General features: G+C 39.3%; 1 protein-coding gene and 1 pseudogene across 1 annotated transcript in view; both read right to left on the bottom strand.

Moving 5' to 3' along the window:
- KCNN2 (potassium calcium-activated channel subfamily N member 2) overlaps positions 1–15,500 on the bottom strand; it is a 148,597-nt gene that overhangs the window by 61,137 nt on the left and 71,960 nt on the right. The gene's annotated exons all lie outside the window — the stretch shown is intronic.
- On the bottom strand, positions 10,456–10,600 carry LOC122896912 (annotated as a pseudogene).

Genomic DNA, 15,500 nt, shown 5'->3' with positions numbered 1-15,500 from the left:
CACACACACACACGATTTTATACACGCTAAAAAACCACACAGTCAACACACAACATTCCAAATCTGCGCTGTCCAATATGTGAGCCAGTAGCCCAAAGTGCCTCATTAGATTTAATTACAATTTTTTTTTTTTTTTTTGCAAAATGGAGATCTGTTCCCTAATAAATGTTAGGCACATTTCAAAGGCTCAATACCCACAAAGAGCCAGTGGCTGTCATTCCAAATGGTGCAAAAGAACAGGGTCACCCCTGCAGAAAGTTCTGCTGGACAGTCTTGTTTTAAAAGTATCTATAGAATTTGGAAGTAAGAGTGGAAAGCCACAATATAGGAATCACTGATTTCCCCCCCCCCTTTTTCCTTTCATGTCTTCTTTCAACTGAATGGACAATCTACAGACATGTTTTTTGCTAAATGTCACTGTTAGAGAAACAGAGTAATCATAAGGATAAAACACCAAACAGCTCTCAGGGATGTGTGTCCAGGTAGAGCTTCGGAATAAACATCAAGATCAAAAGTCAGTTTTTCCAATGCTGACCTCATAGGGTTGATTTTCTAAAGCCTTATCCACCGAATCATTAACATTACACACAAGTTTTTTTACTTTTTAAAGTAAAATTTTAAATTTGTTCAACTTAAGACATTCTTTGTCCTCCTAATTTTATACTAGTTTAACGGCTGCTAAGGGGAACCACAATCACTTGAACTGTTTATTATCATATCTTACACTCAAGTTCAAACTAGTGTGTTACAGACCATCTCAATGTTGATAGAAAACCATCCTTAGATCCATTACCTGGATAAAACATGTAAAGCCTAAGAAATACCAAGAAAACCAACATAAAGTATAAAAACCACTCCACTCTGATATTTAGTACCTTCTGCTGGTAGAGCCTTTTCTTAAGGGAAATTCCTTATTTGTAAGTTTGAGGAGGATGAGCTGCGGGGTACGATTTCATATTTCACCTATGAGGAGATGACCTTGATTACTCCACTCAAGCAGAAAATGTGAAAGGCAGCTTTCCAGAATCCAAGCAAGCAGATTAAAATAAACAAGCCCCACGGCTAACCACTGCCAAGTTTGTGGCAATAAGGACCCACACCTGGGAAAAGATGGGGACAAGCGGAACTTAAAGCCAACCTTGCTAAGAAGGTGAATAACTCAAAGAAAAATAAAAGTTCAAACACTCCTTAATTTATCCAGTTAATGAACAGCACCTTCTAGGACATATGACAAAATACAGAGCGTTTCCCTGTTGAAGGAAGGACTCAACTTTGTCTTGATATTCATTTACAGATTCAAAATCAAAGATTTAAAAATAATCGTCATCTCATATTTCACATTCCCGAAGGTGCAGAAGGGAAGGCATATGTGGGAAGAACCCAAGGAAGCCAGAGTAAGTAAATAAAATTACATTTACAGGAAGTGGGTTCCTCGAACAACAAATGGAGAAGACTGTGTGATGTTTATGAGTGGGTCTTTGATAAAACGGAAATAGTTTCCCTTCTTTCAAAACAAAACGCGGTCAAGACTTAGGCACTCATCCCCGCGACGGAATACAAGGCAGGAATTAAAAACCGTGATTCCAGGTCTCCAGGTTGTAGTCTGGCAACTAAGAGGCTTGGAAGGTGTCTCTGTACTCAGGAAAGGTGAAAGAGTGAAAACCAGCCACTGTTCTTTGATCCGGCAGAGACTTGAGGTCAGAGGACTGACCACCACCCTGACAACTAGAGTCACCAGCAGACACAGAAGATTAGAGCCTCCTTGAAACATGAACTGCTCAGTAACCGGTTCTGATGCTAGTATCACATACAAATACTTCAAGGAAGAATGACTGAGTCACGGTGGGAATGGCATCAGACTCTCGTGTCTTTCGCCTCCAGGGGCGAAAAAAAGGTAGGAAAAAAAAAAACCACACAGTCAACACACAACATTCCAAATCTGCGCTGTCCAATATGTGAGCCAGTAGCCCAACACTACACTTCCCGTCTCTCACTAGGACCCTGGGGGACAGATCATAGAAAAATAGAAAAATAGAAAAATCCCCTCCTGCTTCCAAAAGGGACAAGGAAAAAAAAATAACCATTATATAATAACCTTAGAGTAATTTGGTTCCCCTCAACACAAGCTTTCAGCTTCCCCAGCCCAGGAGATACCCAACTCCAGCCTGCCCTGAGTCTGATGGTGGTGGGAGAAGGTGGCTCTCTTCCTTCAATTGATAGAGCACACTTCCAGGTTTTTTACCCAAGTGAACTGAAAACTTAACATCCACACAAAAACCTGCACACATAAAGGTGGTAGAAGTTCTACTTATAATCGTCAAAACTTGGAAGCAACCAAGATGTCCTTTAATCAGGGAAGGGATAAGCATAATGGGGGACAGTGGAATATTATTCACTGCTAAAAAAAGAAGCTGCAGAAAGACATGGAGAAAATTTAAACACATACCAAGTATTTAGGCAGTCTGAAATAATAAGACAGTCTGAAAAGACGACAGGACGTATGATTCCAGCTCTGTGACATTCTAGAAGAGGCAAAACCATGCAGGCAGTTAAAAGATCAACGGTTGCCAAAGGGTTCATCGAGGAGGAAGGGATGGTAAGTTGGTGATGCAGAGGGGGGTTTTAGGGCAGTGAAACTACTCCATATGATGCTGTAGTGATACATCAGGGTCATTACACATTTGCGGAAACTCACAGAACGGACAAGACGGAACCCTAATGCCAGCTACGGATTCTGCTTATTGACAACCTGTCACTGTTGGGACATCACCCGTAACAGGCTAACAGGAGGACCACACTGATTCTGGGAGTTGATGGTGAGGGGGGTCATTCAGGGGTAAGGAGATGCAGGGCTCTGTGGGAATTCTCTCTACTTCCTGCTCCATTTGGCTGTGAACCTGAGACTACACTAAAAGATGGTCTATCAAATATAAAAATGCTTCTACAGACAACTGACTGCCATATTATCATGTCAAAAAGGTCCAATCCTATAGATAGAAGGAGCCCCAAGTGAGGAACAGGCATTGTGTTAAGCAGTGGGGTTAATGATGGTGAGGTCGCCGTAAATGAAAAATCTCATGGTCCAGTGGGAGGGACCACCATCCGGACACGGTTGCAAACTATCACAAGTGTTTTCAAGAAATGTCGCAGGAGCCCACCATGGGGCCTAATTTAGAGAGGGAATGGAAGAAAGTGGTCATTAGGGCCAAACCATGTGACTTTGAGGAAGTGACATGAAGGCTGGGATTGAAGCAAGGAGTCGGGATTAATTTGTGAAGAGCTGGATGAAAGACCACCTGTGGGGCTGCTCCTCACAGCATGGCTCAGGTGTCCATCCCTGCGAGAAAAGACGAAGCACGCTGAACCTGCACCAGGCTGCACGGTGTTAAGATGGACAAGCCTGGTTCGCAGAGAGCAACCCACAGGGCTCCCCAAATGGTGTTGAAATGGAAAAAGAAACTGAATGAGATGCCATGAATGGAACTCAGAAGCACATGCGCTCCCAGAAAACACTTCCCGTCTCTCAAAGACAGGCAGATCTCAAAACATATATACTTAATAGAAGTGACTGCCCCCCTTGAAGAGGGGAACTAATAAAACTAATAGGGACTAAAAACGATGGTATGAATTGCCGAGTGTGACAAACTGGGCAACGAGGGTGAGAGAAAGAGAGAGAGGAAGGAAGGAAGGGAGGGAAAGAAGAGAGAAAAGAGAGAAAGAGAGAGAGAAAAGGAGAGAGGGAGAGAGAGAAAGAGGGAGATGGAGAAAGAGGGAGAAGAGAGAAACAGAGAAGAAGGAAGGAAGGAAAGAGAGAAAAGAGAAAGAGGGAGAGAGAGAAAGAGGGAGAGAGAGAAAGAAAAAGAAGGAAGGGAAGGAAGGAAGGGGAGAGAGGAAGGAAGGGGTGAGAGAAAAGAGGGAGAGAGAGAAACAGAGAGGAAAAGAAGGAAGGAAGAGAAAAAAGAAGAAAGAAAGAGAGAGAGGGAGAAAGAGAGAGAAAGAGAGAAAGGAAGGCAGGCAGGCAGGGAGGCAGGCACACTGGAAGAGGAAATATTCTGGTAAGAGGAAACATGATACTCCAAGGCCGTGAGGCTAGCAAAGTCCTGAGTATTTGAAGAGCCCAAAGCAGGTTCTGCTGGTGGTCTTTGGAGCAGTAAGAGGAGAGCGAGGCTAGATATGAAGTTGGTGGCGGAAGCTTGTGGCCAGGCCAGTGCCCCCTCAGGACCTCCCTGGGGGCTCTGAGTCTGAGCTACAGAGTCTTGAGAAATTAAAAGCCAACTAATAGAAATAAATCTTTTTCAAAATTTAGGAAGAAAAAAAAATTAGGAAAGACAGTAGTATTAAACATTGAGCATAGCTGGGGCAAATTATTTTTGGTGCCCTTGTAAAAAATGTCACCTGTGTTTTAAAAATACTTTTATAATAAATACGTGCTATTTCCGTAGATGAAAAATTAAGTTACATTGAAACATGGCTTTCTAAAGTGCTCAAAACTAGTATGTAGTAGGTTCAAGAAACATAATTAGAATTGAACTCCAGAAGACATCAGCTATTCTGTGAGTATAATAACATATTGCAAATATATCCAAAAGAACTATTATTTTCCTTTAAAGGATGAAGTAGATTCATTTAAGGCTTGTCCCTTTAAAGCATTTATTACTTTTTATATGTGTTATTTAAAATGCATACTTTCATTACCCTAATGAGAAAATCCCCCATAAAACCAAGGTAGAAAAAAATGAAAAACCACAGTCTAACAAAATTACTCTGTAACATTGAGATTGAATACAGATCAAGGAGCTATTACCTTTTCATTGAATACATATGAAAGATATAAAGAAACAGAGGAAGAGAGAATCCTCATTGACCAGCCCTTACATGAATTGAAATGTGTGTATGGTTTATTCCCAACCTGTGACAGAATTAGGCCTGAAGTATTACATTAGCATTGTTTTATCTTCTCATGTACATTTTGCCCTTTCACATAAAAGCAGATGCCCATTATAGATGAGTTGCAATTTCACAAGAAACAGAGGCGTATGAAATTTAGGTCTGAAATAGCACTTCTAAATTAATGCTACTAATTTATCTATACGTGCCTATGACCGATCCGCTCTGCCATGATGTGATGCTAAGTAGGCCACAAGCCATAGTTAAAAGATTAAAGAGAATAAAATGTGCAAGTGTCCAAAGGCCCACAGGTCATTGAGTTCACTCCCCACCTTATGAATAAGGTTATCCCTGAGCATTTTAAACCAATCTTCAAATAATTTTCAAGACAGAGACTTCCTTTATCTGGGAAGACCCCATTTCCTGAAAGCTGCAAGGAAAGATTCCAGAAGACATCAACGCATAGGATGATTATTCTTCTAGAGTTGTTTCTTATCACCCATTAGAGTAAAGGAGCTTCAGAGAGTAGATTCTTTAAACCCCGAGACCAACATGAGCGTTATTCAGACTTAAACAAGAGCAGGATGGGTCTGGTGGTAACTTAGAAACCAGAATACCTGAGTAGCCACGTAGGCTGTGTTGGCCTCTGGGATCCACTACCCCACCCACTGGACAGCCCTTGCATTGGCCAATCCCACCATCTCTCCCCCCGGCTCTATTTCACACTTCCCCCTTCTCTTTCTCCCCGGCAGTCTGAGCCTTCCCATGGCACCCACATGTCAACTGTTTTTGTTCTTGTTGATTGGAAAATATTTCAAAGAAATGTCAAGATTCCTAAAGTACTTTGTAAGCACAAAGACTTGGCAGGCTAGAATGCAGAGGAAGGTCCTGGCTAAGTTTGCTCCAGTAAAAGGTCAGAATAAGAAGGGAACGAGGAAGGAAAAAATGGTGTATGTAGTGGCAGGACAGAGATGACTTCAGGATCTATAGGGTGGCAGACAACATCTGGAGGGAATCACTGAAAGGTTTCCAATCCCACAATAAGCACATGTCCAAGAAATGTGACACTTTCTTTTCCTCTGAGAAACTTCTAATGCTTTGACCTATAGGAAGAGTCAGTATTTTCATTACATAACCTGCCTAAAAACGGACAAAAAAAAAAAAAAAAAGACTGGAAAGGTAAAACTATCACCTCAAAACGTGTCCTACCAAACTTGATGCGATATGAACATCCAGGTTATTTTCCTCTCTTCACTTTACGAAACTATTCAATACACAAATCTGAAAACATTCTCATTTGGGTGCTTTCCTTCATCCCACAACAGCAACAAAAAAATGCTACCATGATAATTGACTTTCTCTGCTTGACTTACTTCACTCAGCATAATCTCTTCCAGTCCCGTCCATATTGTTACAAAATTTGGGTATTCATCCTTTCTGATGGAGGCATAATACTCTATAGTGTATATGGACCATATCTTATTACCATATGGTTTCACTTATTTGTGGAGAATAACAAATAGCATGAAGGACAATGGGAGTTAAAGAGGAGAAGGGAGTTGAGGGAAATTGGAAGGAGAGGTGAACCATGAGAGACTATGGACTCTGAAAAACAATCTGAGGGTTTTGAAGGGGTGGGAGGTGGGAGGTTGGGGGAACCAGGTGGTGGGTATTGGAGATGGCACAGATTGCATGGAGCACTGGGTGTGGTGCAAAAACAATGAATACTATTACACTGAAAATAAATTTAAAAAAAATTTTTAAAAATGCTACGATGTTTTTAAAGCTTAGTTCAAATGACTACAAATATTTCAGTATTCAACATTCAGCATATAATTTAAAAAACAGCAGGATGGGACAGGAAGTTAGTAAAGAGGCCTAAAAAGACATTAATGAATTCTACTAGACACTTGAAGAAGAATTAATAACAAATTCTTCACAAAACTTCCAAAAAATATCAGGGGAAACACGTCCTAACTCATTCTATTAGCTAGTATTTACCTGATACCCCAACCAAAGGCATCATGAGAAAAAACTATAGACCAATATATATTATAAATATGAACACAAAAATTCTCAAAAAAAAATACTAGCAAACCAAATCCAATTATATAGTAAAAGGATTATACAACATGACCAGGTAGGATTTATCCCAGGAACACAAGGTTGGCTTAACATTCAAAAATCAATTACTGTAATATACCATAATGACAGAAAAACAAAGTCACAAGATCATCCCAATAGACACAGAGAAAATATTTGACAAAATCCAACATGCTTTCATGATAAAAAATATTTCACAAACTAAGAAAGTAAAGCCATCTATGAAACCTGTACAGCTAACATCATACTTAATGATTAAAGACTGAAGTAGGACCAAAACACAGGTGTCCACTCTCACCATTTCAACAGTGTATGAGACATTCTAGCATGGCAATTAGGCAAAACAAGAAATAAAAGGCATTCATTTTGGAAAGGAATAAGTTAAACTACCTCTATTCACAGATGGCATGATCTTGTACATATAAAAACCTAAGGCATTCACTAAAAGTTTTAGAACTAATAAATTCAGCAAGGTGTCAGGGTTGAATATATACAAATCTATATACACAAAACTATTGTATACTTGTAAAAACCTAAAACTGAAATTCAAAACTAATTCCCTATTTAAAATATAATCAAAAAGGATAAAGTATTTAGGAATAAATTCAAGAACAGGAGTGCAAAACATACTCTGAAAAGCATAAAACATTCTTGAAAGAAATCCAGGGAGACTTAAATTAATGGAAAGACATACCATGTTCATGGATCAGAAGACTGCATATTATTAATATGGAAACACTCCCCAGATGGATTACAGATTCAATGCAATCCTTATCAGAATCCCAGATGCTATCTTTATAGACAGTGAAAAGCTGATCCTAAAATTCTATAAGATTGAAAAGGACTGATATAGCCCAAATAATCCTGAATAAGAAGAACAAAGTTGTGGATGCATATACCCCAATTTTCAAACTTAGTACAAAGTAATAGTCAAGACAAAGTGGAACTAGAATAAGAACAGACACAGAGATAAATGGAATAGAAAGAGAGTGTCCAGAAATAAGCCTATAGATATGTGGTCAACTTATTTTTAACAAGCATACCAAAACCATCCAAAGGAGTAAAGAATAGTCTTTCGACAAATGGTACTGGGACAACTCAACAGTCATATACATAAGAATAAATCTGGACTTTATCTCACACTACATATAAAAATTAACATGAAGTGCATGAAAGATCTAAATGTAAAAACTACATCTAATATAATTCTCAGAAGAAATTTTAGGGGTAGATCTACATGACATCAAGTTTAGTAATGGACTCTTAGGTATGACACCAAAAGCATGAGCAACAAAAGAAAAAAATACAACATACCAAAAAAAATACATTGAGCTTTATTTTAACACTTCTGTGCTTCCAAGCACACAATCAAGAAAATGAAGAGACAACCTATATAGAGAGAATATATTTGCATATCATATATCTGATAAAGGAATATCTAAAATATTTTCTAGATATCTAGAATATATGAAGAACCCTTGCAACATGATAATTAAAAAGAATAACCTAACTAAAATATGGGGAAAAGATCTGAACAGACATTTCTCCAAAGAATATATACAAATGGACAATAAGCACATAAAAAAATGCACATCATTGCTGATCTCTGGGAAAATGCAAATAAGAACCACAAAGAGACATCATGTCACATCCAGTATGATGGCTAGCATCAAAAAGTCAGATAACAGGGCATCTTAACATGCCACTCTCAGTAATAGATCATCCAAGCAGAAAATCAATAAAGAAACAAGAGCATTGAATGACACATTGGAACAGATGGACCTCATAGATATATACAGAACATTCCACCCTGAAACAGCAGAATACACATTCTTTTCGAGCACACATGGAACTTTCTCCAGACACACCATATACTGGGTTACAAATCAGGGCTCAACGGATACCAAAAGATTGAGATTATTCCCTGCATATTCTCCAATCACAATGGTTTGAAACTGGAACTCAACCACAAGAAAAAGTTTGGAAGGAATTCAAACACTTGGAAGCTAAAGAGAATCCTGCTCAAGAATGTTTAGATCAACCAGGAAATCAAAGAAGAACTTAAACAATTCATGGAAACCAATGAGAATGCAGACACATTGGTTCAAAAACCTATGGGATATGGCAAAGGCAGTCCTAAGGAGGAAATACATAGTCATCCAAGTCTCATTCAAAAAAATTGAAAAATCCAGAATACACCAGCTCTCTTTACACCTGAAAGAACTGGAAAATCAACAACAAATTAAGCCAGTCCCAAGCAAAAGAAGGGAAATAATCCAGATTAGAGCAGAGATCAATGAGATAGAAACTACAGACACAGTAGAACACATCAATGAAACGAAAAGTTGGTTTTTTGAAAGAATCAATAAGATCCATAAACCACTGGCCAAACTAATCCAAAAGAAAATAGAGAGGACCCAAATTAATAAAATTATGTATGAAAGGGGAAAGAACATGAGTAACACCAAAGAAATAGAAACAATCATCAGAAATTATTATCAACAGTTGTATGCCAATAAGCTAAGCAATCCAGAAGAAATGGATGTATTCCTGGAAACCTATAAACTTCCAAGACTGAAACAGAAAGAAATTAACAACCTGAGTAGACCAATATCTAGTAACGAGATTGAAGCAGTGACCAAAAACTTCCCAAAAACCAAGAGCCTAGGACCTGATGGATTCCCTGGGGAATTCTACCAAACTTTCAAAGAAGAAATCATACCTATTCTCCTGAATCTTTCTATTTAAAAAAAATAGAAACAGAAGGAAAACTTCCAGACTCTTTCAATGAAGCCGGCATTACCCTGATCCCCAAACCAGGCAAAGACCCCATCAAAAGGGAAAATTTCAGACCAATATCCCTGATGAATATGGATGTCAAGATTCCTAACAAGATCCTAGCTAATAGGATCTAACCGTACATTAAAAAGATTATCTACCATGACCAGGTGGGATGGTCAAGTGATGCAAGTGTAGTTCAAAATTTGCAAATCAATCAGTGTGATAGAACAAAAAAGTAAGAGAAAAGAGAAGAGCCACATGGTCCTCTCAATTGATGCAGAAAAAGCATTTGACAAGATACACCATCCATTCCTGATTAAAACACTTCAAAGTATATGGATAGAGGGAACATTTCTCAACTTCATAAAATCTATCTATGAAAAACCCACAGTGAATATCATTCTCAAGGGGGAAAAGCTGAGAGCCTTCCCTTTGAAATCAGGAACACGACAAAGATGTCCACTCTCACCACGGTTGTTCAACATAGTACTAGAAGTCCAAGCAACAACAATCAGACAACAAAAAGAAATAAAAGGTATTCAAACTGGCAAAGAAGTTAAACTCTCTCTCTTCACAAATGACATGATACTTTATATGGAAAACCCAAAAGACTTCACCCCCAAACTGCTCGAACTCAAACAGCAATTCAGTAATGTGACAGGATACAAAGTCAATGTACAGAAATCAGTAGCTTTCTTATATATTAACAATGAAAATATAGAAAGGGAAATTAGAGAACTGGTTCCATTTACTATAGCACTAAGAACCATAAAATACCTGGGAATAAACCTAACCACACTTGATCTTAGCCAAAAGGCCGAGAAGCGATCAAAGAGGTAAAGGATCTGTACTCGAGGAACCACAGAACACTCAAGAAAAAAATTAAAGACACAAAAAGATGGAAGAGCATTCCATGCTCATGGATCAGAAGAATAAACATTGTTAAAATGTCTATACTGCCTAGAGCAAACTATACTTTCAATGTCATCCTGATCAATATTCCACCAGCATTTTTCTAAGAGCTGGAACAAATAATCCTAAAATTTGTATGGAACTGGAAGAGACCCCAAATTGTTAAGGAAATGTTGAAAAAAAAAAAAAAACAACTGGGGCATCACGTTGCCTGATTTCAAACTTTACTACAAAGCTGTGATCATCAAGACAGCATTGTACTGGCACAAAAACAGACACATAGACCAGAGGAACAGAGTACAGAGCCCAGCTATAGACCTGCGACTCTATGGTCAAATAATCTTCCGACAAAGCAGGAGAAAATATACAGTGGAAAAAAGGACAGTCTCTGCAATAAATGGTGCTAGGAAAATTGGACAGCTATGTATAGAAGAATGAAACTCGACCATTCTCTTACACCACACACAAAGATAAACTCAAAATGGATAAAAGACCTCAACATGAGCCAGGAATCTATCAAAATCCTAGAGGAGAACATAGGCAGTAACTCTTCGACAACAGCCACAGCAACTTCTTTCAAGACAGGTCTCCAAAGGCAAAGGAAATGAAAGCAAAAATGAACTTTTGGGACTTCATCAAGATCAAAAGCTTCTGCACAGCAAAGGAAACAGTCAACAAAACAAAGAGGCAACCCATGGAATGGGAGAAGATATTCACAAATGACAATAAAGATAAAGGGCTGATATCCAAGATCTATAAAGAACTCCTCAAACTCAACACTCAAAAAACAGATAATCACTTCAGAAAATGGGCAGAAGACATGAACAGACACTTCTCCAAAGAAGGCATACAAATGGCTAACAGACAAATGAAAAAATGTTCATCATCATTAGCCTTCAGGGAGATTCAAATCAAAACCACATTGAGATACCACCTTACACCAGTTATAATGGACAAAATTAATAAGACGGTAAACAACAAGTGTTGGAGAGGAAGTGGAGAAAGGGGAACCCTCTTACACTGTTGGTAGGAGTGCAAGTTGGTGTAGCCACTTTGGAAAACAGTGTGGAGATTCCTTAAGAAATTAAAAATGGAGTTACCCTCTGACCCTGCAATGGCACTACTCAGTATTCACCCCAAAGATACAGATGTAGTGAAAAGAAGGGCCATCTGTACCCCAATGTTCATATCAGCATTGGCCACAGTCACCAAACTGTGGGAAAACCAAGATGTCCTTCAACGGATGAATGGATAAAGAAGATGTGGTCCATATATACTATGGAGTATTATGCTTCCATCAGAAAGGATGAATACCCAACTTTTGTATCAACATGGACAGGACTGGAGGAGATTTTGCTGAGTGAAATAAGTCAAGCAGAGAGAGTCAGTTATCATATAGTTTCACTTACTTGTGGAGCATATGGAATAATATGGAGGGCATTGGGAGATGGGAGAGAAGTGAGCTGGGGAAAACTGGAGGGGGAGACAAACCATGAGAGACTGGACTCTGAAAAACAAACTGAGGCTTTTGGAGGGGAGGGAGGTGGGGGATTGGGTGAGCCTGGTGATGGGTACTAAGGAGGGCACAGATTTTGTGGAGCACTGGGTGTGAAGCATAAAAAATGAATCCTGGAACACTGAAAAAAAATAAACTAAAGTTATTTTTTAGAAAACACCTTTTGCACCAAAGATTAAAAAAAAAAAAAAAGGAAAAGTCAGATAGTGAGAGTTGGTGATGATGCAATGAAACTGGAACCTTACACATTCCTGGTAGTAAAATGGCACAGCCACATCGGAAAACTATCTGATAGCTCCTCAAAATGGTTATACATGGCATGAACACATGATCCAGCAATTCTGCCCCTAAGAATACACCCAAAACAACAGAAAACGTATGTCCACACTAAAACCTAGACATGACTGTTCAGGGCAGCATTCGTTATTCATCATAGACAGAAGGTGGAAACATCCAAATGCCCATCAACTAATGGAAATTTAAAATGCAGTAGATTCATACAATGGAATGTTACTGGGCCACCTAAAGGAACAAAGGAATGAAACATGTGAATTACATCTCAACAAAGCTATAACTTTAAAAAAAAAAATCAATCACCTGAAATGCACACAGTGCAATGAATGTTGACCGTCACTCAGCGTCATGATTCAAGGGAATGAGCCAAGCCAACGGGAAAGGATGCAGAATTCAATCATGCATTCAGGGACTGTTGCAATCAAGTCTCAAAGTGGAAAAATATTGCTAAAGCAGTAGGTGAGGGAGAACCACCGTTCAGGTTAGCACCTGCTCTATGTCCCACATCCAACCTCAATGAACAGGAAGGTTAGTACTCCAGACTCCTGGAAGGAAAGATCTCTCCTCAAGGCTGGCTGAATGTCTGAACCCTATCTAGGCTTAAAATTTAATTCAATAATTAAATATAATTCAAATTTAAATTTAATTCAAATAATGCCATAAGTCAACCCTTTCATATTAGTTATGTTTCTGGTTAAATTTAAGAATAACATATTATTACTGCTAGAGTTGTGATTTCATGCTAAGAGTTACACAATAATTTGTTAAAGTGTATAAAGTGGTATTAGTATGTTTTAAGTGAATGTGATTTGCTAGAACTTTGGTTGATTAGACTAATAAGAAGAACTGAACTGTTGGACAAGTTCAGCTTGTTTGTGTCGTGTTTCCTGTCAAGCATCAGAAATGCCAAAACAGAAAAATGAATGCATTAAATCAGGACAGATCTTAACAAGATTGAAGGGAACTTCATCAGCCAAGGTTATAAATGAGAGCTATTGTTTTACCAATTTAGCCTGATCAACTTGAATTAATCAACCATTGAGAGGAGAAACAGGAAAACTGTTTGTTTTCTATTTTACTTTTTTTAATTTTATATATTTATCACTAGTACATTAAGATTTGTAAAAAAAAAAGATTTGTAAAGTTGAGCTTCAGTTCTTAAGGGATACTAGGGTTTTGGGGGTTTTTTTGTTTTGATTTTTTGTTTCTGTTTTTTTTAAAGATTTTATTTATTTATTTGACAGACAGAGATCACAAGTAGGCAGAGAGGCAGGCGGAAGGGGGGAGTGGGAAGGAGGCTCCCCGCTGAGCAGAGAGCCCGATGCGGGGCTCAATCCCAGGACCCTGAGATCATGATCTGAGCTGAAGGCAGAGGCTTTAACCCACTGAGCCACCAAGACACCCTGGGAAACTAGGTTTTAAATATATTGTGAAAGAGATTAAAAATTTACAACCTGAGTAACATATACTCTTCTCATGTGTAAAATAATAAAAAAAAAAAAATGGCCCATTCAGACTGTCATGAAAACAGTGGGCTTTACATAGATCTCTCTAGACAAGAGATTTAATGAAAAAAGTTCATTCCTTCCGTAAATGTTCTGGAATACCTCTAGTGAGTCAAGCAGGGTTTTCAGTGCTGAGAATATAGCCCTAACTAGAAGAACTCAAGTCTGCCCACATGGAGTTTACATTCTAGTCGGGAGGGATGGTTAACAACAAACACGTATTTATATATTACACAATATATACATTTATATATATATACATTTATATATATACACAATATATATTACACAATATTTCTAAAAACATATTTACTTCACGCAGAGTGGAGGACAGAAAAGCTTAGGACACGAATTCTGAAGCTACATAACTGAGCGCACATTCTGGTCCCAATGTGTAAGCTGTGTGATCACAAAAAGTCACTTAACCTCTTGGGGCCTTAGTTTCTTCATCTGTTAAATGGGAATAATAATAGAGCTACCCCGTAGGTCTCCTAAGTGAATGAATCAGTATTTGTAATGCACTTACAACATCGCCCGGGACACAGAAAGCACTGTGCACACTTTGTTACAGAAAATATCAGCTAATAAGTGCCAGGAGAGAAAATAGAGCAGAGGAAGGGGACAGTGATGCCTCTGTAAAGGGACAGGGAGCCATTTCAAATTACACTGTTAGGACCCATCTCCATAGGAGGGGCTATCTAACACGGGGGCTGAGTGTAATGGGGAAGAGCCTGTTCAAAATGCTGAAGGGCGTTCTGGGCAAAGGGATGTGCAAAGGCCCTGAGGAAGAGGCACATGTGATGAGTGAGAGGAAGAGGAGGAGGTTCCATGTGGTTCTGTTGAGGAAAGTTCTATGATCTTGTTTATATTTTTAAAGGATCTCTGGCTGCTGGGAAGGGTGTTACGGGAGAATCTGACCAAAGAGAGAGTTTAGGCGGCCACCAGAGCCCACCTCAAAGGCAATCACAGGAGTAATTCTTTACAACTGTTTTCCCTTAAGAATGAGAAACGGGGGTGACGTGGGCAACAGTAGAGGCAGGGAGGTGCGGAAGCAGAAGGACACAGGAGACGGTTTGGAAGAGAGAGCTGACAGAATGGGCGCACAGGATTCTTCTGACAGCCTTTAGAGCAGAAGCATCAGTGTCACCTGGGAGACCACGAGACAAGCTTCTGGAATCTCGGGCCCTGGGCCAGACCCACTGAACCTAAGCCGCATTGTATTAGCATCTCCAGGAGACTCCTCTTCGCTGCCTGGGGAAGGCTGAGAAGCCCTAAGTTACGGTGGCTCCATGGTGGGGGGCAGGGGATGAAGTGGGAGAGAGGACAGGGGCGAGGGACGAGAAGCTTGAGAGCAGGGTGAAAACAGCCAGCCCCTGAGAAAGCTTCCAGAAAAGCAGTGTCCTCAAAGGCCGGTCTAGGTTACCGAATGTAACACGACCCACACACGATCCGACCCACAGCTGTCGAGATGCCAAAAGCATCAAAGGTGGGGGACAGGTCTG

This window comes from Neovison vison, chromosome 1 (genome assembly GCF_020171115.1).
Source record: "Neovison vison isolate M4711 chromosome 1, ASM_NN_V1, whole genome shotgun sequence".
NCBI classification, from domain to species: Eukaryota; Metazoa; Chordata; class Mammalia; order Carnivora; family Mustelidae; genus Neogale; species Neogale vison.
Note: the sequence above shows the minus strand (reverse complement) of the source record. Positions and strands in the feature narration are given on the sequence as shown.